Source organism: Saimiri boliviensis, chromosome 11, assembly GCF_048565385.1.
Source record: "Saimiri boliviensis isolate mSaiBol1 chromosome 11, mSaiBol1.pri, whole genome shotgun sequence".
NCBI classification, from domain to species: domain Eukaryota; kingdom Metazoa; phylum Chordata; class Mammalia; order Primates; family Cebidae; genus Saimiri; species Saimiri boliviensis.
Window position 1 is genome coordinate 91204708 of NC_133459.1, and position 25760 is coordinate 91230467.

The 25760-nt window shown below is 40.1% G+C and overlaps 1 non-coding gene across 1 annotated transcript; it reads right to left on the bottom strand.

The window, feature by feature from the left end:
- Window positions 1–21418: 21418 nt before the first annotated feature.
- On the bottom strand, window positions 21419–21525 carry LOC141580476 (U6 spliceosomal RNA). Its single transcript, XR_012512644.1, has one exon. It is a non-coding gene; the product is annotated as a U6 spliceosomal RNA (small nuclear RNA).
- Window positions 21526–25760: the final 4235 nt, after the last annotated feature.

Below are 25760 nucleotides of genomic sequence, written 5' to 3' on the forward strand. Positions count from 1 at the left end.
TGGGTCTCAACTTTGTTCTCTGGCTCCTCAAAGTTTGGAGTCTACTGCACTGAAGGCAGCAAAGTGTGGCAGCTGTGGCAGAGTGTTAGCAGATGCAAAACTGCCTGCTTCCCTGTTGGCATTTGCCCAGTGGTGGAAGTGGTGGAGGCAAGACAGCTTGGTGGCGGCCAGAAGAACCCTGCTGTGTGTGCTGTTGCACTGGATATAGTGTTGGTTCAGGCTGGGGTGCTGGCCTGTGCATGTCTGGGTGCCGTCTCTGTGACGCCCTAAGCAGCAACGACCACTCAATGTATATTAGCATTCCCTTTTCGTGCACAGAATTAGCACAAGGAGAAGGTGTTGACAGAGGTTGTGCTTTTGTTCCTCTGCCTACCATGGCTCTTTCTTCAATAGGAGTTGGTGTGGGTTGAAGTGTGTGCTACATTCCCATGTGCTGGTAGGGCAAGTGCAGCAAAATCCACTCATGTAAACACACACCAGCAAAGTGATGTAGGACGTTTGTGTATAAAGAGCTTCAGTATGGAGAGGCAATGTAGAGGCGGGTGCGTGCCTGAAGGGTCCGCTTTGCTGCATCTCTTCACTGCTCAGGCACGGTCCACTGGCACAGAAACTAAGGTGTGGGCAGCTGAGAGTGCCCTGTAGGCAGGTGTGGCCAGGCTGGGGCCCTGGGATAGGCAAGCAGACTAAGGAGTGCTGAGGTCAGACCAGCTTCATCTCATGTGCAAAAATGCCCAGTAGATATCACGCCTCAGATAACTCTCTGAAAAGTGAGGCCCCAGCACAGCACAGCTGCTCTATAAAAATGTGGCCAGACTTCTTTTTTAAGCAAGTCTCCTTTTTTTAATAGGGAAAATCACATACCTGATCTCTGCTGGGCAATCTTCACATGAGATGTGGCTGATCTGACCTCCACAGTCCTAAAGTGCTGGGATAAAGTGTTTTCATAAGACCAAGTAGAGCATAGAGAGATAGCTGTGTCTGCCCTCTGGGCTTCACATCAGCTGGCTTCCTGCTCCATCACTTTGCTTGTCTCCTGGGGGCTCTACCCCAGAGAGATGTGAGTTAGCCATCACTTAGTGTAATCATCCCAGGATGGAGGGTCTGTTCTATGGGACCAAGCCAGAGTTCCCTGTCCAGTGATAAGCAGTGGGGGGTATGCGGTATCCACAAGAGATGGACTGCCTTGTTCCTTGGGTCAACTGCAGCTTGTTAGAGTTATCAGTATGGCACTTAGGGTCTTGGCTTTCTTGATATTCTGAAGGTAACAAGGGCAGATCCACTGCAGAGGCAGTGGCAGAGAGGATTTCAGTCGATCTGTGAAGCTCTGTCCAAGAAATTGCAAAGTTGCTACTGGCTTGTTGGCTTCAGTGGGGTCCTGGATAAAGACCCAAGCCGGGAGGACCTGCTCATCGAGGAGATATGGAAGCCAGCACCCATGTAACAGTTCAGCCACTTTCCCATAAGGCTGCTGTGGTATACTGGGGGTCCACTCCAGTCCCTAATTGCCTCATATCTTCCAGTGACTCAAGGTATCACTAGTGAAGCCTGCAAAAAGGCAAAGATAATAGCCTGTCTCTTCCTCTGGGAGCTCTGTACCACTGAGGTACAATCCTGTTGCCAATCTGGACACAACTATGAGAGGTGGCTGGAAACAAGTTCAGAAGTCTTGTCTAGTCAGGAGGAACAAGATCAGAGACTTGCTTTTAAAAAAGTCTGGCCATGTTTCTGTAGAGCAGTTGTGCTCTGCTGGGGGTTCACTTCAGCCCCTGGTTGCCTCAGACACTCTGAAGTCCCAAGGTTGAAATGGCTGAGTTGCCCAAACAACAAAGATTACAGTCTGGTCCTCTCTCTGGAAGCTCTGATTCAAGGAGGCCTGAAACATCTGTCAGCCACAGAACAGCAGTGAAGGCAGCCAGAGACCCTGGCTGAATGGCTGTACCCAGTGATTAAAAATGTGGTTGGGGATTGACTTAAACAAGGGTCTGGCCATGTTTTTGCAAGGTGGCTCTGCCGTGCTGAGCTACCACTTACACCCCAGGTCAGCTTGGGTTCTACAAAGCCCTAAGGCAAGAACCTAGTCATCCAAACAGCAAAGATGGTGGCCTGCCTTTCTCTGTGGGAGCTCTGTCTAAGGAATGTTTCAAATCTCCATTGGCCAGGGAACACCTGTGAGGGTAGCTGTAAGCCCCAGGTGGGAGGTCCTGTTCAGTAAGAAGGAACAGGGTCAGGAGCCTGCTAACAGAAGCAGTTTGGCCATTATTTGGTAAAGCAGCTGTGCTGTGCTGCTGCGGGAACTCTTCTGCCCCTGGTCGGTTTGTACTCTCCAATGCCCTCAGGCTGGAATAATTAAGTTCCTCCAACAGGAAAGATGGCAGCCTGTCCTGTCTTTTCTTTCAGTTTATCTTGTGTGATGGAGCTGAATTTTTAGGCTGTTAATTTTTACAATAAGCATGACAGTTGTTCAGAAAGAATCTTGCTGTTCTCTTTCAGGTTAGATGTATGAGAATTCATTGTCTCCTGTAAATAAACCTGTTCAGGTTTTGTTCTCTGGAAAGAAGTCTCTTTCTGCTATCTGGCTTTGGTCACAGTCATGTAGAGCACTAGCCAGTTTACAATGACATAACTGAATTTCCATTTCCAGTGTTTCCTAGTTGTGTCTTACATTCTCCAATTCAGAACTGACCATTTTATTTTTCGTTGTCAAAATGCTAAGCTGTCCATTGTCTTTAAATACTGTCTTTGTTCATTCTTCCTTATCCAATTTTACAGCCTTTTGAATATTAGCATTCTTTTCTTTCACACTTTCAATGTCCTCCAAAAAAAATTTTTTCCCTTAGCAGGTTCTGCTGTTGAATTGTGTCTAGTTCCAGTCTAAGCACGGCAATTTTTTCCCAGAACATGCTATTTTCATGCTATTTTCTTTCTTATGGCTAAGAGAACTCTAAGTCAACAAAGCAACATTTTATTTAGCACACAATAGAATAACATATCATAATTTCCTCTGAATTTAAAGCATAAGATGTATATTTGTATAATAAAAGAATTCCCATGGTGAATATGTAACTGAAAAAAAGTTGGACAAAACTTCAAACCTAATAGAGTGTAAATTCCAGAAAGTTTCAATATTGATTTAAACACCACGAAAAATAAATCACTAGAGGATTTTAAAGAAGTTCAGAATTGGAAAAGCCTTTCTCTGAATTACAAAATAATCATAGTCATAAAATATAAGATTAATACATTTGACTACGTTTTTAAAATTGGATTTACACTCTGATATCTATCCTATAAACCACACCATTGTAAGAGCCTTAGCTATGCATATATTTGGACAGAAGCAGTTCCGCTAAGTTTTTAAGTTCCTTTTTCTGAAGAAGGTTTTATCAATATATGACTTTTCTAATACTGTTATAGTCAGTTATAAGAATTACATTTATTCATAACTTAAATCTAAGTATTGTATCTTTCTATATGTACACATCTGCATCTAAGCATTGCACTTCTGCATACAACTGTGAACTCATTTAAGATCAGGATTCTTAAAAAGAGAAATAAAAAAAATATGCAGCTGGATACTGTTGCTCACACCTGTAATCCCAGCAGCATGTAATGTTCAGTGTTGTATGTAGTACTGCACTTCTACATGTGGCTGGGCGCAGTGGCTCACACCTATAATCCTAGCTGCTGAGGTGCGTGGATCACGAGGTCAGAAGTTCGAGGCCAGTGTGGTCAGCATAGTGAAACTTCATCTCTACTAAAAATTAAAAAATTAGCCAGGAATGGTGGTGTGCACCTGTAATCCCAGTTACTCAAAAGGTTTAGGTAGGAGAATCATGTGAACCAGGAGGTGGAGGTTGCTATGAGCTGAGATCAAGCCATTGCACTCCAACCTGGGCGACAGACTGTGTGAGACTCTGTTTCAAAATAAACGTGTGTGTGTGTGTGTGTGTGTGTATAGGCATGTATATATGTGTGCGTGTGTGTGTATTTATATGTACATGTGTGTAATACACACAGATGTATATAGTATATTGTGAAGAATTTTCCCTATGTTGTCCGATGCTAGTTCTAGTGATCCTCCAGAAAATCACCGTTACGTCTGTGGTATAAACACATAATACAAAAGAAGCCTTTAATTCAAAATATTAATAATAAATAAGATACGACTTACAGAGTTTTTCTTAGAAATCATAAGATTAAGGAAGATCCAAGATGCCTGAATAGGAACATCTTTGGAATGTAGTTCCCAGCAAGAACAGCACAGAGAGTGAGTGCTCACTACATTTCCAAAGAAGTTTTCACTGCCAACAGACAAGGAGATTCCTGAGCATAAAAGCGCCATGAGTTTTCATTTCAGCAGTTTCAGCCAGGGATGCATCAGGACAAAGAAACTCACAAAAGTTTGGGTGGCCATTTCAACTGTGCCTGGAATGCCTGGGAGACAGAACTGTCCATTCAACTGAAAGGGAGGGGGCTGAGACAGGAAACCAGGTGATGTGATCTGGCTTGACGGGTACCACACCCACGAAACAAGAAATCTGAAACACTCTGGATTAAGAGTTTCACAACAAGCGAAGCTGGAACTGGGATGGCCTAACTCCGTTGGGGGAAGGGCATCCCCCAATACCAAGGCAGTCTGCCACTACCAATGCAGACTACTTTGTGCCAGGCAGGGCATCTATGAAAAAAGGCAGCAGCATAACAGGAACTTATAAATAAGGCTGACCTTCCTAGGACAGAGCACCTGGGAAAACAGAAGGTTATGAGTTCAGCTGCAGCAGACTTAAAGGTACCAGCCCAGCAGCTCTGCACAAAACAGCAGAACTCCCAGCACAGCACTTGAGCTCTTATAAGGGACAGAATGTCTCCTCAAGCAATTCTCTGAGCCCCATATACACAAAAAGACACCTCATAAAGGAAAGCTCAGGCCAACATCTGGTGGGTACCATTCTGGTATGAGGATAGCGGAGGTAGAAACCAGCAGCAACCCTTGCTGTTCTGCAGCCCCACGGGTGATCTCCAGGTGAGTGGGATCTTGACAGCACCTCCAGTGATCCTGCAGCAGAAGGGCCTGTTAGTGGGAAAACTAAATGGAAACAAATAGCTTCAACATCAATAAAAAGGGCATCCATTTAGAGACCCCACCTGAAAGTCACCAAGTACAAAGACCAAAGGTAGATAAAGCCGCTAAGATGGGAAGAAACCAGTGCAAAAAGGAAGAAAACACCAAAAACCAGAAGACTTCTTCTCATCCAAGGGATCATAACTCCTCACCAGCTAAGGATCAAAGATAGATGGAGAATGAATCTGATGAATTGACAGAAATCGGCTTCAGAAGGTGGGTAATAATAAACTTCTCAGAGCTAAAAGAACAGTGCTAACCCAATGCAAAGAAACTAAGAACCTAGAAAAAAGGTTAGATGATAAGCTGATTAGAATAAATAGATTAGAGAAGAATAGAAACGACTTGATGGAGCTGAAAAACACAGCACGACAACTTCATGAAACATACACAAGTTTCAATAGCAGAACTGGCCAAGTAGAAGAAAAAATATCAGAGATTGAAAATCAATGCAATGAAGTAAAATAAGAAGGCAAGAATAGAGAGGAAAGAGTGAAAAGAAATGAACAAAGCCTCCAAGAAATATGGGATTATGTGAAAAGACCTAATCTATGTTTGATAGGCATACATCAATGTAAAGAAAGAATGAATGCAAGCTGGAAAACACTCTTCAGGATATTATCCAGGAGAACTTCCCCAACCCAGCAAGGCAGGCCACTATTCAATTCCAGGAAGTATGGAGAACACCACAAAGATATACCTCAAGAAGAGCAACCCCAAGACACATAATCGTCAGATTCACTAGGGTCGAAATGAAGGAAAAAATGCTAAGGGCAGCAAAAGAGAAAGTCGGGTTACCCTCAAAGGGAAGCCCACCAGACTCACAGGGGATCTCTCCACACAAACCCTACAAGCCAGAAGAGAGTGGGGGCCAATATTCAACATCCTTAGAGAAAAGAACTGTCAACCTAGAATTTAATATCCAACCAAACTAAGCTTCACATTCGAAGGAGAAAGAAAATCCTTTATGGACAAGCAATTACTGAGAGATTTTCTCATCACCAGGCCTGCCTTACAAGAGCTTCTGAAAGAAGCACTAATCAAGGAAAGGAACAATCCGTAACAGCCACTCCAAAAATGTACCAAATGGTAAAGACGATCGACACAATGAAGACAATGTGTCAGCTAAAGGACAAAACAGCCCGCTAGCATCAAAATGGCAGTATCAAATTCACACATAACAAAATTATCCTTAAATGTAAGTGGACTAAATGCCCTAATCAAAATACATTGACCATCAGATTGTATAAAATGTCAAAACCCATCAGTGTGCTGTATTCAGGAAACCCATCACATGTGCAAGGACACATGTAGGCTAAAAATAAAGGGATGCAGAAAGACGTGTCAAGCAAATTGAGAGCAAATAAAAAGCAGGAGCTGCAATCCTAGTCTCTGATAAAATGGACTTTAAACCAACAAAGATCAAAAGACACAAAGAAGGGCATTACATAAAGGTAAAAGGATCAATGCAACAAGAAGAGCTAACGATCCTAAATATTTATGCACTCAATACAGGAGCACCAGGGTAGCACCGAGGTACATAAAGGAAGTCCTTAATGACCTACAAAGACACTTAGACTCCCACATAATAATACTGGGAGACTTTAACACTCCATTGTCACTGTTAGACATATCATTGAGACAGAAAATTAAGAAGGAGGTCCAGGACTTGAACTCAGATCTGGACCAAGCAGACCTAATAGACATCTACAGAAATATCCAACCCAAATCCATAGAATATGCATTCTGCTCTGCACCACACAGCACCTACTCTAAGACTGACCACATAATTTGAAATAAATCACTCCTAAGCAAATGCAAAACAAATGAAATCATAACAAACAGTCTCTCAGACCATATGCAATCAAATTAGAACTCAGAATTAAGAAACTAACTCAGAACTGCAGAACTTCATGAAAATAGAACAACTGGCTCCTGAATGTCGACTGGATAAACAATGAAATGAAGGCAGAAATAAAGATGTTCTTTGAAACAAATGAGAACAAAGACACAACGTGCCAGAATCTCCGGGACACTTTTAAAGCAGTGTCAAGAAGGCAATTTATACCAATAAATGCCAACTAGAGAAGCAAAGAAAGATCTAAAATTGACACTCTATCATAAAAATTAAAAGAGCTAGAGGAGAAAGGTCAAAAAAAATCTCAAAAGCTAGCAGAAGACAAGAATTAACTAAGATCAGAACAGAACTGAAGGAGACAGAGACACAAAAAGCCCTTCATAAAATCAATAAATCCAGGAGCAGATTTTTCAAAGAGATCAACAAAATAGAGCCCTAGCCAGATTAATAAAAAAGAAAAAGGAGAAGAATGAAATAAATGCAATAGAAAACGATAAAGGGGATATCACCACTGACTCCACAGAAATACATACTACAATCAGAGATTACTACAAATAACTCTATGCATATAAACCAGTAAACCTGGATGAAATGAATAAATTCCTCGACACTTGTACTCTACCAAGACGAAACCAGGAGGAAGTTGAAACCCTGAGTAGACCAATAACAAGGGCTGAAGTAGAGGCAGGAATCAATAGCCTACCAACCAAAAAAAGGCCAGGTCCAGAGGGTTCACAGCTGAATTCTACCAGAAATACAAAAAGAAGCTGGTTTCATTCCTTCTGAAACTATCAATCAATACAAAGAGAGAGAATCCTCCCTAACTCATTTTGTGAGACCAACATCATACTGATACCAAAACCGGGCAGAGACTCAATTAAGAAAGAAAACTTCAGCCCAATCTCCATGATGAATATCGATGAAAAAATCTTCAATAAAATACTGGCAAACTGACTGCAACAGCACATCTAGAAGCTTATCTGTCACAACCAAGTAGGCTTCACCCCAGGAATGCAAGGCTGGTTGAACATATGCAAATCCATAAATGTAGTCCATCACATAAGGGAACCAAAGTCCAAAACCACATGATTATCTCAATAGATGCAGAGAAGGTCTTTGATAAAATTCAACAGTGCTTCATTGTAAAAACTCTCAATAAACTAGGTACTGGCAGAATTTATCATAAAATGATAAAAACTATGTATGACAAGCCTACAGCTTGTTCAGTTCCATATCATACTGAACCTGCAAAAGCTGGAAGAATTCCTTTGAAATCAGGCACTAGACAAGGATGCCCTCTCTCATCACTTCTATTCAACATATTATTGTCTGTTCTAGCCGGAGCAATCAGCCAAGTAAAAGAAATACAGGGTAATCAATTATGAAATAAGGAAGTCATAGTGTCTCTATTTGCAGATGACATGATTGTATATTTAGAAGACCATCGTCTCAGTCCAAAATCTTCTGAAACTGATAAGCAACTTCAGCAAAGTCTCAGGATACAAAATAATTGTGTAGAAGTCACAGGCATTCCTATATACCAACAGACAGAGAGCCAAATCAAGAGTAAACTCACATTCACAACTGCTACAAAGAGAATAAAATACCAAGGAATACAACTAACAAAAGATGTAAAGGACTTCTTCAAGGACAACTACAAACCACTGCTCAACAAAATAACAGAGGACACAAACAGATGGAGAAATATTCAATGCTCAGGGTTAGGAAGAATCAGTATCATGAAAGTGGCCATACTGCCCAAAGTAATTATAGGTTCAATGCTATCCCCATCAAGCTACCAATGAACTTCTTCACAGAACTTAAAAAAAAAACACTTTATACTTCATATAGAATCACAAGAGATCCCACATAGCGAAGACAATTCTAAGCAAAAAGAGCAAAGCCAGGGACATCACATTGCCAGACTTCAAACTATACTACAAGGCTATAGTAATCAAAACAGCATGGTACTGGTACCAAAACAGAGACATAGACCAATGGAACAGAACAGAGACCCCAGAAGAAACACCACACATCTACAACCATCTGATCTTTGACAAACCTGGCAAAACAACCAATGAGGAAAGGACTCCACGTTTAATAAATGGTGTCGGGAAAACTGGCTAGCAATATGCTGAAAGCAGAAACTGGACCCCTACCTGTCACCTTACACTAAAATTAACTCCAGATGGATCAAAGATTTAAACATAAAACCTAACACCATAAAAACTCTAGAAGAAAATGTAGGCAAAACCATACAGGACATAGGCATAGGCATGGACTTCCTAAGTAAAACACCAAAAGCAATAGCAATAAAAGCCAAGATAGACAAATATGATCTAATTAACCTCCACAGCTTCTGTACAGCAAAAGGATCACCATTAGAGTGAATCAGCAACCAAGAGAATGGGAAAAAATGTTTGCGACCTACCCATCTGACAAAGGGCTAATATCGAGAATCTACAAGGAACTAAAATAGATATACAAGAAAAAAACAAACAACCCCATGTGAAAGTGGGAAAAGGATATGAGCAGACACTTTTCAAAATAAGACATATATGAGGCCAACAAACAAATGAAAAAATGCTCATCATCAGTGGTCATTTCAGAAATGCAAACCAAAACCACATTCAGATATCATCTCATACCAGTTAGAATGGCAATCATCAAAAAAATCTAGAGACAACAGATGCTGGAGAGAATGTGGACAAATAGGAACACTCTTACACAGTTGGGGGAGGGGAGTGTAAATTAGTTCAACCATTGTAGAAGGCAGTGTGGTGATTTCTCAAGGATCTAGAAATAGAAATTCCATTTTACCCAGCAATCCCATTATTGGGTATATACCTAAAGAACTATAAATTGTTCTACTATAAAGACACATGCACACATATGGTCATTGCAGTTCTGTTTACAATAGCAAAGACCTGGAACCAACCCAAATGCCCATCAATGATAGACTGGACAAAGAAAATGTGGTATATATACACCATGGAATAGTATGCAGCCATATAAAACGATGAGTTTGTGTCCTTCATAGGAACTTGGATGAATCTGGAAACCATCATTCTCAGGAAACTGACACAAGAACAGAAAGACAAACACCACATGTTCTCACTCATAGGTGGGTGTGGAACAATGAGAACACATGAACTCAGGGAGAAAAGCATCACACACTGGGGGCAGTTGTGGGGGTTAGGAGAGGGACAGTGGAGGGTGGCGAGGGAGTGGAGGGTGCGGAAGCATAACATGGGGAGAAATGCCAGATATACTATGCACTTAAAGTAAAATTTAAAAAATTCTTAAAAAATGATGAGAATAGAATCACCAGTTGGTTTCATTCTCCTTAAATATTTTCTCTATTTTGGGTGAAAGTATTTGATAAATGGGTCTTTAAAACTATATTATTGTGCTGTGAGAACTTTGAGAGACTGTTGTTACAGTAAGGAATGTCACTATCCACAGTCATTTTTCCCTTATCCCACTAAAATTAAAACATATGAGGTCATGGCTTGAAAGGATAGTAAACACTGGCATTTGTTTAGATTATCTCTCCAAAATCGAAACAGAAAAGCTACTTCTCTTATCAATCAAATATTATTAATAAAATATATTTGACTTAGTTGATGATATGGAATATCAATTTCAGTGTCCTACCTGCTTTTCATTGCTGATGGGTTGAGTGTTGCCCTTAAATAACACTTTTCTATTGGGTGATACTAATTATTGTAGATAATGTTTTTTAAATAAAATTATTACAGCCATTAGTTCTCTCTCTTCTCCTCCCCCACACACTGGTCTCCTCCATTTTCTTCTGTCTCTTCTTCCTTTTTCCTTCTGCCTTCTTTCTTGAATTCTTTTGCTTATCTATCATTCATTCATTTAATCTATATTTACTAGCACTTAAAGCTTCTTTAGAAGCTTCCATACTTCTGCCAAGATGGCAGAATAGGAACTGTTCTAGAGCACAGTTCCCAGTGAGAGCAATGCAGAAGGCAAGTGACCTCGGCATTTCCAACCGAGATACCAGGTTTACCTCAATGGAACTGCTCGCACAGTGGGCATAGCCTAAGGGGGGGCAAACTGAGGCAGGGTGGAGCACTGACTCACCTGGGAAGTGCAACTGGCTGGAGGATGTCCCTCCTACCCAACAGAGGCCATTGGGGAACTTCTAAAGCCACTCCTGCACTTCAGTTCAGATACTGCACTTCTCCCATGGTCTTTATATCCCGCACCAGGAGATTTTAGCTGGGCCAACAAGCACTGTGGCTGACCAGCATGAATCTGAGAGGCCACTTCAGCCAGTGATATGAGTTTTCAGCACAAATCTCAGTGGCCGTTTTGGCTGGCACCTGGAACGCCTGCAAGACAGAGCCTCCCACTCCCCAGAAAAAAGGGGAGCTGAAGGCAAGGAGCCAAGTGACCTTGAGTGGCAGGTGTCCCACAACAAAGAGCAGCCAATTGAAGCCCACTGGCATGACAGTTTTGCAGTCAGCAGAACAGTTTGAGCTCAACCCAGGATGATGGAGCTCGGTGGGGGGAAAGGGCATCCGCCGATGCCGAGGCAGTTCTAACCTTACCTGTGTAAACAAAAGCAAAGTTTACACAGCATCTGGACTGAGCCCACAGCAGCTCAGCAGTGCCTCTACAGGCAGACTGCGACTAGACTCCCTCCTTGCTGAGCAGGACACCTCTGACACAAAAAGACAGTAGCACATCAGAGACTTATAAATAAAACATCACCTTCCAGGAACAGAGCACCTGGGAAAGGGGTAACTGTGAGTTCTGCTGCAGCAGACTTAAACGTCCCTGCCCAGCAGCTCTCAACGGAGCAATGAAGCTCCCAGCACAACACCTGAGCTCAGATAAGGGAGAGACTGATTCCTCAAGTGGCTCACTGACCCCGATATATATCCAAAAAGATACCTCATAGAGGAGAGCTCTGGCTGATATCTGGTAGGTACCCTTCTGGGATAAAGCTACCAGAGGAAAGAACAGGCAGCAATCCTTGCTGTTCTTCAGCCCCACAGGTGATTCCCAGGCAAACACAGTCTCCAGTGGACCTCCAGTAGTTCTATAGCAGAGAGGCCTGTTAGAAGAAAAACTTAAAAAAAAAAAAAAAAGAAGTAGCTTCAACATCAACAGAAAGACTGTCCACTCAGAGATCCCATCCAAAAGTCACCAACTTCAAAGACCAAACGTAGAAAAATTCACAAAGTTTGGAAGAAAAAAACACACAAAAAATGAAATCACCACAGACCAGAACGACTCTCCTCCTCCAAGGGATCACAACTCCTAACCAGCAAGGGAACAAAACTGGATGGAGAATGAATTTGATGAATTGACAGAAGCAGGCTTCAGAAGATGTTTAATAACAAACTTCTCTGAGATAAAGGAACATGTTCTAACCTAATGCAAAGAAGCTAAAAACCTTGAAAAAAGGTTAGATGAAATGCTAACTAGAATAATCAGCTTAGAGAAGAACATAAATGACTTCACGGAGCTGAAAAACACAGCGCAAGAACATTGGTAGAAGTGCCTCATGTAGGTGATGGGGGGATGCAGGCAGCAGACCACCATGACATGTGTTTACCAGTGCATCAATCCTGCAAGATCTGCACATGCACATCAGAACTTAAATACAAAAAAAAAAAAAAAAAAGAAAAAGAAAAATTCCTGACCATGGGAAGGGAAATCAGGAAAAGTGAAGAGAGATAGATCACAATCCCCAAGGATTCTCCCTTACTTTCAGGGAAGTAACAGTGTACAGTAATAAAAATGAGGATTATCAGTCCCCAACTAGGAGACTTCCTCTCTGGAAGCTTTCCTGAGAGCCAATTTCAACATGGGGTACTAATTCCCTGAGTCTAATCTTATAAAGAAAGTCTTTCTAATCCTATGTTGGAAAGACATGGAAGAACAAGGGGCATAATTAATAAAATTTGAACTGGAATTTATTTCCTAATGAAGTTTTAAAAACTATTTCAAGGTAACTAGAGCTTTGTTTTACTGAGCTCTTCTAAGCATTATAATATGTTACAAGATAGTGAGTCGTCAAATTAGAATGAATAATTTAGTTCCACTGACTTAAGTGCTTCAGAAGATAGGAGAATTAATACATTTAATATTTATAGTCTTCACTTCTGAGATATGTGTAATCTTTACAAATATGAGTAACATACATAAAATATTATATAGAGAAATGTTACAGTACACAAATGCTAAATTAAAAGTGATATAAAAGATAAATACTATGAGTCCTTACCTAAATATATATTTTCTCCAAATTAGAATACTGTTAAAGTGTGTTCTACAATCTCCTGTTAAATTGAAACATTTGATGGCAATCTATGTATATGAATATCATCAGTTCACTGTAAAAAAAAAAAAAAAAAAAAGGAAAAAAGAAAACCAAAAACTGGCAAATGAAAAATCTTACAACTACTGGATCTATTCTGTGTATTTTTATGTGTTGTGGGTGATGTTTATAAATAAAAAAGCTCTCTAATTGGCTTTAAAATAATGAATGTTTAAATAAATTATTTTTTTCAGAAAAATAAAAACTCTAATACCTTTTACTTCACATGACTTTAGTAATATTTGAGAAATAAAGACAGTTTTAAAGTTTATTGGTAAAATAAAGACATTAGCTCTAAATTAGGCAGGTCAGATATTAGGTTTGTAAAATTCTTTAGAGTAATAAACTGCTTTTTTTGACTTTTAAAATTTGTTCAACTTACCTGCTTTGGAGTCACTAGATTCTAGGTAAGGTCTGGGAACATGTGGAGTTAGCCATGCTCCCTGGCTATGCTTTAAAAAGTCAGACTTTACATGCACTTGTGTCTGGTGTCCTAGGCTTCATACTTAGTACAAAATTAAAATCACTTACCTGCCAGGTGTTTCACCAAAAAAAAAAAAAAATTGCTAAGAGCTAACAGAGTAACATATAATTGAAACTAATGAAAAAGTTTTACATGGAAGCTTTGTGGAAAAAGTGAAATGTGCTTTCAGTAAAACATTATAAGGCATTAGAATGTAAATTTTTGCTTAGTTCAGAAGGTTAAAATTTGTTTTGACTTAAATAGAATGAAGCTAAAGGTTTGAGCAAGTTGTGGAAGGTTTGTGAAATAGTCATCTTGTAAAAGAAACACCGTGTGAACACACTGGCTAAATTTAAAGGAGTTTTGTTCAGTTTTTCCATAAATTGAACATTGGAATAAAAACACAACAGGGTTTTCTTAGAGCACTAATTTTGCTTTAATACAAATTTGTAAAAGGTTATCAAAAGCTTATAAGAATTTCAACTTATAGTCAAACTGATGAAGACTGGATGAATTCATCTTTAAGGTTTTATTAAAAATTTGAGTTGACATTAACAGTACACTAATGCAAGAGTGAAATTTGGCTTTCTTTCTTGAATATGATTTTAACATAATATTAAAGAATAAGAAAGATTTCTGTCTCTCCTCAAACAAATTACAGGAAAAAGAAGGGAAAGACACACATTGCTTGAAAAGCTGAGTCTTCTATCAATGAGTAAAGGCCTTTGCCTTTAAACATTTTTTGAGTTACCATTTTGGTTAAATGAATGACTTACTGTGACCTGGCATTCCATTTTATATCAAGTGTTTAGGCCTTTAGTATATTTATATCAATATTAATATATTTAATACACTTTCCCAAATCCAATTTTATCTTCAAAATTAAGTCTTTTTGACTTCTTAATTTGGAATGCAAAAGAGGGCACTGAAAAATCCAAAAGAGAAGTATATGGAATTACTTGACATGTTTTTACATAAGGAGCACTGTCAAAATAAGAAATATTTTACCTTTTTCAGATTATATTGTAATCAATATTGATATATGTTTGAAAATTGTATGAAATTCCTAAAATTCTAATAGGTCAAAATATATGCTATCAATTATATTGTTTCCATGATAAACTGTAGACCACAGAAATGTACAAATTTTCTTGTCAGTCATGTAACTATAAGTATTTAACAACGTTTTCACACTTAACTGCTTAATACTAATGCAGTTTCTGAAAACTTGACAAGCACAAAATGTCCTAGAATATGGTGTCTTTTAGGAGGTTCCTGAAATAATGGAAAGTCAACGAAAAAGAGCTCTTGAATACAGATTTCTGGAAACTTTAGAATCACATCATTTGTCAAATAATCCCAAATACTTAAGGACTGTGTAAGATTTCCTGGAATTTTAATGAAAAGACTTATTTGTTTTTAAAACTCCTACCCAAATAGAAGAAAAATTAATTCAATACCAAGAAAACACTTTGTCAGACTGTCATTCTTAATCAGCTGTCATTCTAAATTGTTTATATATACAGTTTGAATGAACTCCATGATCTAAGTCAAGTTACCTATGATGACCCATCATTTACATCTACTATGAACCTAAATTGGAGAAACAACTGATATTTAAATGGATATAAGTTCAATGTTAAGCATGGACTCATGGAGAACCAAGACAGCTGCCTTGTCCTTCATGGGTCCATACTTAAAGTTCTTCTTAAAGGAGAACTAGAAACCATTGCTCAAAGAAATAAGAGCGGTCACAAACAAATTTTTAAAATCCATGCTCATGGATACAAAGAATCAATATTATAAAAATGGCCACATGGTCAAACTAATTTACAGATTCAATGCTATTCCCATCAAGCTACCATTGCCTTTCTTAAGAGAATTGGCTAAAACTACCTTTAATTTCATATGGGATGAAAAAAGAGCCTGCATAGCCAAACAAAAAGAATAACGCAGGAGACATCACACTACCAGACTTCAAACTATATTATCAGCTTACAATAACCAAAACAGCATGGTACTGGAACCAAAACAGATATATGGACCAATGCAACAGAACAGAGGCCTCAAAAATAATGCCACACATCTACAACCATCTGATCTTTGACATACAAGACCAAATAAATAAATAAATAAATAAATAAATAAATAATTAGAAAATAAACCAATGGGGAATGGATTCCCTATTTAATAAATGGTGTTGGGAAAACTGGCTAGCCATATGCAGAAAACTGAAACTGGACCCCTTAATTACACCTTATACAAAAATTAACACAAGATAGATTAAAGCCTAAAACAGAAGACCTAAAATTATAAAAACCCTAGAAAAAAACCCTAGGCAATACCATACAGAAAATAGGCATGTGCAAAGACTTTATGACTAAAACACCAAAAGCAATGGCAGCAAATGTCAAAATTGACAAATGAGATCTAATTAAACTAAAAAGCTTCTGCACAGAAAACTAAAATGAAACAAAACACATCTATCATCAGAGTGAATGGGCAACCCACAGAATGGGAGAAAATGTTTGCAATCAATCCATCTGACAAAGGGCTAATATGCAGAATCTATAAAGAACTTAAGTTTAGCAGAAAAAAACCAACTCCATCAAAAGGTAGGTAAAGAATATAAACAGACACTCCTCTAAAGAAGACATTTATGAAGCCAACAAACACATAATGAAAAGCTCATCATCACTTGTCATTTCAGAAAAACAATTATTGGAAAAGTCAGAAAACAACAGATGCTGGAGAGGATGTAGAGATATAGGAAATCTTTTACACTGTTGGTGGGAGTGTAAATTAGTTCAACCATTGTGGAAGACAGTGGTGATTCCTCAACGATCTAGACATAGAAATGCCATTGGACCCAGCAATCCCACTACTGGGTATATGCTCAAAGGATTATAAATCATTCTACGACAAAGACATATGCACACATATGTTCACTGTAGCACTGTTCACAAGAGCAAAAACTTGGAACCAACTCAAATGCCCATCAATAATAAACTGGATAAAGAAAATGTCACACATATACACCCACAGCCATGAAAAAGAACGAGTTCATGTCCTTCTCAGGCACATGGATGAAGCTAGAAACCATCATTCTCAGCAAACTGACACAAGAACAGAAAACCAAACACCACATTTTCTCACTCACAAGTGGGAGTTGAACAATGAGAGTACATGGACACAGGGAGGGGAACATCACACTCCGGAGCCTGTCGGGGTTGGGCCTAAGGGAGAAATAGCATTAGGAGAAATACCTAAGGTAGATCATGGGTTGATGGGTGCAACAAGCCCCCACGGTATGTGTATACCTATGTAACAAACATGCATGTTCTGCACATGTACCACAGAATTTAAAGCATAATAATAAGAAGAATAAGAAATCTACTTTTAATTATAAAGCTCTTAAAGAAAATCCTTTTGAATCTCTTACTACCACATCATAGCTGGGACAAACTGCTGATATTTTAAAAGTAACAAATATCAAACCAGAAAGAACTAGATTTAGGAACCAAACTCAGGTTGCTGTAGGGAACAGGGCAGAATGTTAGGATTGAAAGGTCACCACTGCTCCTTCAGTCTGGCCTTGGCTGGCAAAGGATGGCCTTGGCTAACAAAAGGTGGCCTAATGTGGACAGAAACTCTTAGGTTAAAAAAAAAAAAAAAAAAGGAATTTCTGCTCACTAGAAAATACATACATGGCAGCTACAAAGTTTTAGCCAATTCAGATGACTTGCTTTCCAAAATTTGGAATATTCCCTTGGATTTGACCAAGTCAGAAAGATATGGTCATAAATGATGGAAGAAAAGTGAAATAACAACAAAATCTAAAACATAAATAAATAAAAAAAGTTAAGCAAAATTTAAAAATGCACAATAAATATGATTACTGAGTGTTATAATATTAAGGAGAAATTAAAACCAAGTGGCTGGTAATCTTAACTTTTAGTCATTAAGGAAAAATTTTAAGACAAATCTCTAATTTAGCCACTTACCTGGAAATAAGGCTCAGGCTGATGACTGTTCTCTACCATCTTAGAAGCAGGAAAAATTTCACACTCACCTTTCCTGTCAGAAGCAAGCTGAGACTCAAGAAAGGAAGTGCCAGCTCTCCACCATCATGGAAGCAGAAAAACTTGTCTTCCTTACCGGAAATGAGAAAAACTTCACAAAAGGAGCTGTAAAGCAAAATCAACCTTAGCTCTGAACCAAATTTTGGGAGATCCAGGACTCTCCAGGGGGCAGAAGCTTCCAAACCTCAGCAAATTATCTATCATATTGGTTTGAACAATAAGGATAGCCCAGGTTGGTATCAAGCAACAATAACATTTATCAAAGGTCAGGGCCACATTTGTAATGTCCTCTCTCTCTCTCTCTCTCTCTCTCTCTCTCTCTCTCTCTCTCTCTCTCTCTCTTTTGAGGCCGAGTCTCTCTCTGTTGCCAGGCCTCAGACTGGAGTGCAGTTGCGAGATCTCAGCTCACTACAACCTCTGCCTCCTGGGTTTAAGCAATTCTCCGGGCTCAGCATCCCAGGTAGCTGGGACTACAGGGGCATGCCTCCACGCCCAGCTATTTTTTTTTTTTTTTTTTTTTTTTTTTTTTTTTTTTTTTTTTTGGTATTTTTAGAAGGGACGGAGTTTCACCGTGTTGGCCAGGATTGTCTTGACTACTTGACCTCAAGCTCCACCTGCCTTGGCCTCCTGAAGTGCTGGGATTACAGGCTTGAGCCACCGTGCCAGGCCCATGTCCTTCTCTTTTTATCTTTATTCGTATAGCCTGTTTTGTCAGAAACTAGGATTGCAACACCTGCTTTTTTCTGTTTCCCATTTGCTTGAAGGATTTTTCTCCATTCATTTTGAGCCTATGTGTGGGAGTTCATGTGAGATGGCTCTCTTAAAGACAGCATACTCAAATGAGTCTTGGCTCTTTATTCATCTTGCTGCCCTATGTCTTTCAGTTGGAGCATTTAGCCCAATTGGTTAGCACTGATATATATGGATTAGATCCTGACGTCACACTGCTAATTGATAATTTCACAGACTTGTGTATGTGGTTGGTTTTTTAGCATCACTGATCTGTGTAATTCAGTGCATTTTTGTAGTCGCTGGTGATGATCTTTTCTTTCCATATTAATTTCTACTTTTCGGAGCTCTTGTAAGGTAGATCTTTTGATAATGAATTCCCTCAGCATTTGCTTGCCTGAAAATGATCTTATTTCTCCTTCACTTATGACACTTAGTTTTGCTGGCCTTGAAATTCTGGGTTGAAATTTTTTCTTTAAAAGTTGAATATCTCTTCTGGCTTGTAGGGTTTTAGCTGAGCAGTCCACTGTTAGTCTGAAGAGATTCCTTTTGTAGGTGACCTTGTCTTTCTCTCTAGCTGCCTTTGACAATTTTTATTTCATTTTGACCTCGGAGAACCTGATGATTATGTGTCTTAGGGATGTCCTTCCCGTGGCATATCTGAGGTTCTCTGGATTTCCTGAATTTGAATGTTGTTCTGTCGTGCTAGGTTGGGGAAATTCTCATGAATGATATTCTGAAATATGTTTTCCAATTTGGTTCCATTTTTGTCATCTCTTTCAGGTACATTAATAAGGCATACATTTTGCCTTTTTACATAATCCTTTATTTCTCAAATGTTTTGTTCATTTCTTTTCATTCTTTTCCCCCATTCTTGCCTCTTCTCTTTCAGAAAGCCAGTTTTCAAGCTCTGAGACTTTTACCTTTGCTTGGTCTATTCTACTAGGTGGTCTTGCACATGAGATGGTGCTGGTCTGACCTCAGCACTCCTTAGTCTGCTTGCCTCTCCCAGGACCCCAGCCTGGCTACACCTGCTTACAGGGCACCCTTGGGTGCCCACACACGTTACAAGAATTTTTATAATGCAATCACACACAATTACCATGTGGCTGCATTATTAAAATTCATGTAGTGTGCTTTTCAGCTCTATCACATCAGTTTATTCTTTTTTAAAAAATTGCACTTCAGGTTATAGGGTACACATGCAGATCATGCAGAATTGTTGCATAGGTACACACACGGCAATGTGGTATCCTGCCTCCATCACGTCACCTACAGCTGGCATTTCTCTTCATGTAATCCTTCCCTGACCTCCCCACCCCTTGGTGTCCCCTTGTTGGCCACCCCCAAAAAAGACCCCAGTGTGTGATGCTTCCCTCCCTGTGTCCATGTATTCTCATTATTCATCACCCGCCTATGAGTGAGAACATGCAGTGTTTGATTTTTTGTTCTTCTGTCAGTTTGCTAAGGATGATGGTTTCCAGATTCATCCATGTCCCTACAAAAGACACAAACTCATCGTTTTTTGTGGCTGCATAGTATTCCATGGTGTATGTATGTCACATTTTCCTTGTCCAGTCTATTGTCACTGGACATTTGGGTTGCTTTCAGGTCTTTGCCATTGTAAACAGTGTCACTGTGAACATACGTGTGCATGTGTCTTTATAATAGAATGATTTATAATCCTTTGGGTATATACCCAGTAATGGGATTGCTGGGTCAAATGGAATTACTATGTCCAGGCCCTTGAGCAAGTGTCACACTGCGTTCCACAATGGTTCAACTAGTTTACACTCCTAGCAACAGTGTAAAAGTGTTCCTATTTCTCCACATGCTCTCTGGTATCTGTTGTCTCCAGATTTTTTAATGGTCACCATTCTAACTGGCATGAGGTGATATCTCAATGTGGTTTTGATTTCTCTAATAATCAGTTATAATGAGCATTTTTTCATATGTTTCTTGGCCTCATATATATCTTCTTTTCAAAAGTGTCTGTTCATATCATTTCCCTAATTTGAATGGGTTTGCTTGCTTTTTTTCTTGCAAATCTGTTTTACTTCTTTGTAGATTCTGGATATCAGCCATTTGTCAGATGGGTAGATTGCAAAAACTGTTTCCCATCCTGTTGGTTGGTGGTTCACTCTAATGATTGTTTCTTTTGCTGTACAGAAGCTCTGGAGTTTAATAAGGTCCCATTTGTCTATTTTCGTCTTTGTTGCCAATACTTTTGGTGTTTTAGTCATGAAGTACTTGCCTATACATATGTCCTGAATGGCTTTGCCTGGGTTTTTTCTCTAGATTTTTTATGGCATTAGGTCTTATGTCTAGGTCTTTAATCCATCTGGAGGTAATTCTACTGTAAGGTGTCAGGAAGAGGTCCAGTCTCTGCTTTCTTCACACTGGTAGCCAGTTTTCCCAACAACAATTATTAAACAGGAAATCCTTTCCCCATTGCTTGTGTTTGTCAGGTTTGTCAAAGATGAGATGGTTGTAGATGTGTGGCATTGCCACCAGGCCCTCTGTTCTGTTCCATTGGTCTATGTCTCTGTTTTGGTACCAGTACCATGCTGTTTTGATTACTGTAGCCTTGTAGTATAGTTTGAAATCAGGTAGCATGATGCCTCTTGCTTTGTTCTTTTTGCTTAGCATTGTCTTGGCTATGCAGAGTCTCTTTTGCTTCCATATGAAGTTTAAGGTGGGTTTTTCCAGTTCTGTGAATAAGGTCATTGGTAGCTTGATGGGGACAGCAGTGAATATATAAATTACTTTGGGCAGTATGGCCATTTTCACAATATTGATTCTTCCTAAAAATATGAAATGCTTCATGAATTTGCATGTCATCCTTAAGCAGGAGCCATGCTAATCTTGCCTGTATCATTCCAATTTTAATATATGTGCTGCCATAGCAAGCACTGGTAAGGTTCCTTATACCGGCTCTATTGCCTGTTAGCTCCTGCGATGTTTCACAGTGACTTTTGGCTTCCTTGCATTGGATCATGACATACTTCTTTCACTCAGTGAACTTTGTTTCTGCCCACATTCTGAATTCTACTTGTATCATTAAAGACATGTCAGCCTCTGATCAGTTCTGAAAATTTGAACAGGCTGAACAGTTGATGTAATCATCTGGAGGAAAGAAGGCATGCTGACTTTTTGAGTTTCAGTGTTCTTGCACTGATTCTTCCTCATCTCTATGATCTTATTCACCTTCAACCTTAGAGGTTGCTGACCTTTGCACAGGATATTTTTCTTTTATCATATTTGATGATCTTTTTGGTTTGATTGTAGTGTAAGGCAGATGCAGTCAGCTGGCTTTGGTTTTGAAGGATTTTAGGGGGCCAATATTCATCTCCCAATTCCTGGACTGTGTTCTTTAACTCTGGGAAATTTATATTGGGTCTCCACTTTGTTCTCTGGCTCCTCAAAGTGTGGATTCTACTGCACTGAAGGCTGCAAAGTGTGGCAGCTGTGGCAGAGTGCTAGCTGATGCAGAAGTGCCTGCCTCCCATTTGGCATTCACTCAATGGTGGAAGTGGTGGAGGCAAGACCACTTTGTGGGGGCCAGGGGACCCCTGCTGTGTGTGCTGTTGCACTGGAGGTGCAGGCTGGGGTGCTGGCCTGTGCAGGTATGGGTGCCGTCTCTGTGACCCCCTAAGCAGCAGCAGCCACTCAACGCATATTAGGGTCTCTTTTTTGTGCACAATATTAGCACAAGGGCAAGTTGTTGGCAGAGTTGGTTCTTTTGGTTATGTGCCTACCATGGCTATCTCTTCAATGGGAGTTCAGGTGGGTTGAAGTGTGTGCTACAGTCCCATGTGCTGGTGGGGCAAGTACAGCAAAATCCACTCATGTAAACACACAGCAGCAAAGCGATGTAGGAAGTTTGTGTATAAAGAGCTGCAGTATGGAGAGGCAATGTAGAGGCGGGTGCATGCTTGAAGGGTCCACGTTGCTGCATCTCTTCACTGCTCAGGCATGGTCCGCTGGCACAGAAACAAAGGTGTGGGCAGCCAAGAGTGCCCTGTAGGCAGGCGTGGCCAGGCTGGGGCCCTGGGAGAGGCAAGCAGACTAAGGAGTGCTGAGGTCAGACCAGCTTCATCTCATGTGCAAGAATGCCCAGTAGATATCATGCCTCAGATAACTCTCTGAAAAGTGAGGCCCCAGCACAGCACAGCTGCTCTACAAAAACGTGGCCAGACTTCTTTTTTAAGCAAGTCTCCTTTTATTAAGAGGGAAACTCTCACACCTGATCTCTGCTGGGCAATCTTCACATGAGATGTGGCTGATCTGACCTCCACACTCCTAAAGTGCTAGGATAAAGTGTCTCATAAGACCAAGTAGAGCCTAGAGAGATAGCTGTGCCTGCCCTCTGTGCTTCACATCAGCTGGCTTCCTGCTCCATCACTTTGTTTGTCTCCTGGGGGCTCTACCCCAGAGAGATGTGAGTTAGCCATCACTTAGTGTAATTAGCCCAGGATGGAGGGTCTGTGCTGTGGGCCCAAGCCAGGGTTCCCTGTCTGGTGATAAGCCATGGTGGGTATGTGGTATCCACAAGAGATGGACTGCCTTGTTCCTTGGGTCAACTGCAGCTTGTTAGAGGTATCAATATGGCACTTATGGTTTTTGCTTTCTTGATATTCTGAAGGTAACAAGGGCAGATCCACTGCAGAGGCAGTGGCAGAGAGGATTTCAGTCGATCTGTGAAGGTCTGTCCAAGGAATTGCCACGTTGCTACTGGCTTGATGGCTTCAGTGGGGCCTGGATAAAGACCCACGCTGGGAGGACCTGCTCATCGAGGAGATATGGAAACCAGCACCCACGTAACGGTTCAGCTACTTTCCTATAAGGCTGCTGTGGTATACTGGGGGTCCACTCCAGTCCCTAATTGCCTCATATCTTCCAGTGACTCAAGGTATCACTAGCGAAGCCTGCAAAAAGGCAGAGATAATAGCCTGCCTCTTCCTCTGGGACCTCTGTACCACTGAGGTACAATCCTGTTGCCAATCTGGACACAACTATGGGAGGTGGCTGGAGACAAGTTCAGAAGTCTTGTCTAGTTAGGAGGAACAAGAACAGAGACTTGCTTTAAAAAAAAAGTCTGCCCATGTTTCTGTAGAGCAGCTGTGCTGTGCTGAGGGTTCACTTCAGCACCTGGTTGCCTCAGACACTCTGAAGCCCCAAGGTTGAAATGGCTGAGTCACCTAAACAGCAAAGATGACAGTCTGGTCTTTCCCTTGGAAGCTCTGACTCAGGGAGGCCTGAAACCTCTGTCAGCCAGAGAACAGCAGTGAAGGCAGCCAGAAACCCTGTTGAAAGGCTTTACCCAGTGATTAGAAATGTGGTTGGGGACTGACTTAAACAAGGGTCTGGCCATGTTTTTGCGAGGTGGTTCTGCTGTGCTGAGCTACCACTTACACCCCTGGTCAGCTTGGGTTCTACAAAGCCCTCAGGCCAGAACCTAGTCATCCAAACAGCAAAGTTGGTGGCCCGCCCCTCTGTGGGAGCTCTGTCTAAGGAATGTTTCAAATCTCCATTGGCCAGGGAACACCTGTGAGGGTAGCTGTAAGCCCCAGGTGGGAGGTCCTGTTCAGTAAGAAGGAACAGGATCAGGAGCCTGCTTACAGAAGCAGTCTGGCCATGATTTGGTAAAGCAACTGTGCTGTGCTACGGGAACTCTTCTGCCCCTGGTGGGTTTGTACTCTCCAATGCCCTCAGGCTGGAATAATTAAGTTCCTCCAACAGGAAAGATGACAGCCTGCCCTGTCTTTTTTCTCACAGTTTATCTTGTGTGATGGAGCTGAATTTTTAGGCTGTTAACTTTTACAATAAGCATGACAGTTGTTCAGAAAGAATCTTGCTGTTCTCTTTCAGGTTAGATGTATGAGAATTCATTGTGTCCTGTAAATAAACCTGTTCAGGTTTCGTTCTCTGAAAAGAAGTCTCTTTCTGCTATCTGGCTTTGGTCACAGTCATGTAGAGCAGTAGCCAGTCTACAAGGACATGATTGAATTTCCATTTCCAGCGTTTCCTAGTTGTGTCTTACATTCTCCAATTCAGAACTAACCATTTTATTCTTCATTGTCAAACTGCTAAGCTGTCCACTGTCCTTAAATACCATCTTTGTTCATTCTTCTTTATCCAATTTTATAGGTTTTAGAATATTAGCATTCTTTCCTTTCACACTTTCAATGTCCTCCAAAAATTTCTTTGCCCTTACTGGGTTCTGCTGTTTAATTGTGTCTAGTTCCAGTCTAAGCATGGCAATTTTCCCCCACAACATGCTAATTTCATGCAAGAGATCTTTTTTTCTCTTATGGCTAAGAGAACTCTAAGTCAACAAAAGAACAATTTAGTTAGCACACAATAGAATAACATATCATAATTTCCTCTGAATTTAAACCATAACATGTTTATTTGTATAATGAAAGAATTCCCATGGTTAATATGTAACTGAAAAAAAGTTGGACAAAACTTCAAACCTAATAGAGTGTAAATTCCAGAAAGTTTCAATATTGATTTAAACACCATGACAAATAAATCACTAGAGGATTTTAAAGAATTTCGGAGCTGGAAAAGCCTTTCTCTGAATTACAAAATAGCCATAGGCATAAAATATAAGATTAATACGTTTGACTACGTTTTAAAAATTGGATTTACACCCTAATATCTATCCTATAAACCACACCATTGTAAGAACCTTAGGTATGTATACATTTGGAAAGAAGCAATTCCTCAAAGTTTTTAAGTCTCTTTTTCTGAAGAAAGTTTTATCAATATATGACTTTTCTAATACTGTTATAGTCAGTTATAAGAATTAAATTTATTCATAACTGTTAAATCTAAGTATTTTATCCTTCTGTATTTACACATCTGCATCTAAGCATTGTGCTTCTACATACAACTCTGAACTCATTTACGATCGGGATTCTTAGAAAGAGAAATAAGAAAATCTATGTGGCTGGGTACTGTGGCTCACGCGTGTAATCCCAGCACAGTGTAATGTTCAGTGTTGTATGTAGCACTGAACTTCTACATGTGGCTGTGTGCAGTGGCTCACACCTATAATCCCAGCTCCTGAAGCAGGTGGATTACGAGGAAAGAAGTTCAAGACAAGTGTGGCCAACATAGGGAAACCTCATCTCTACTAA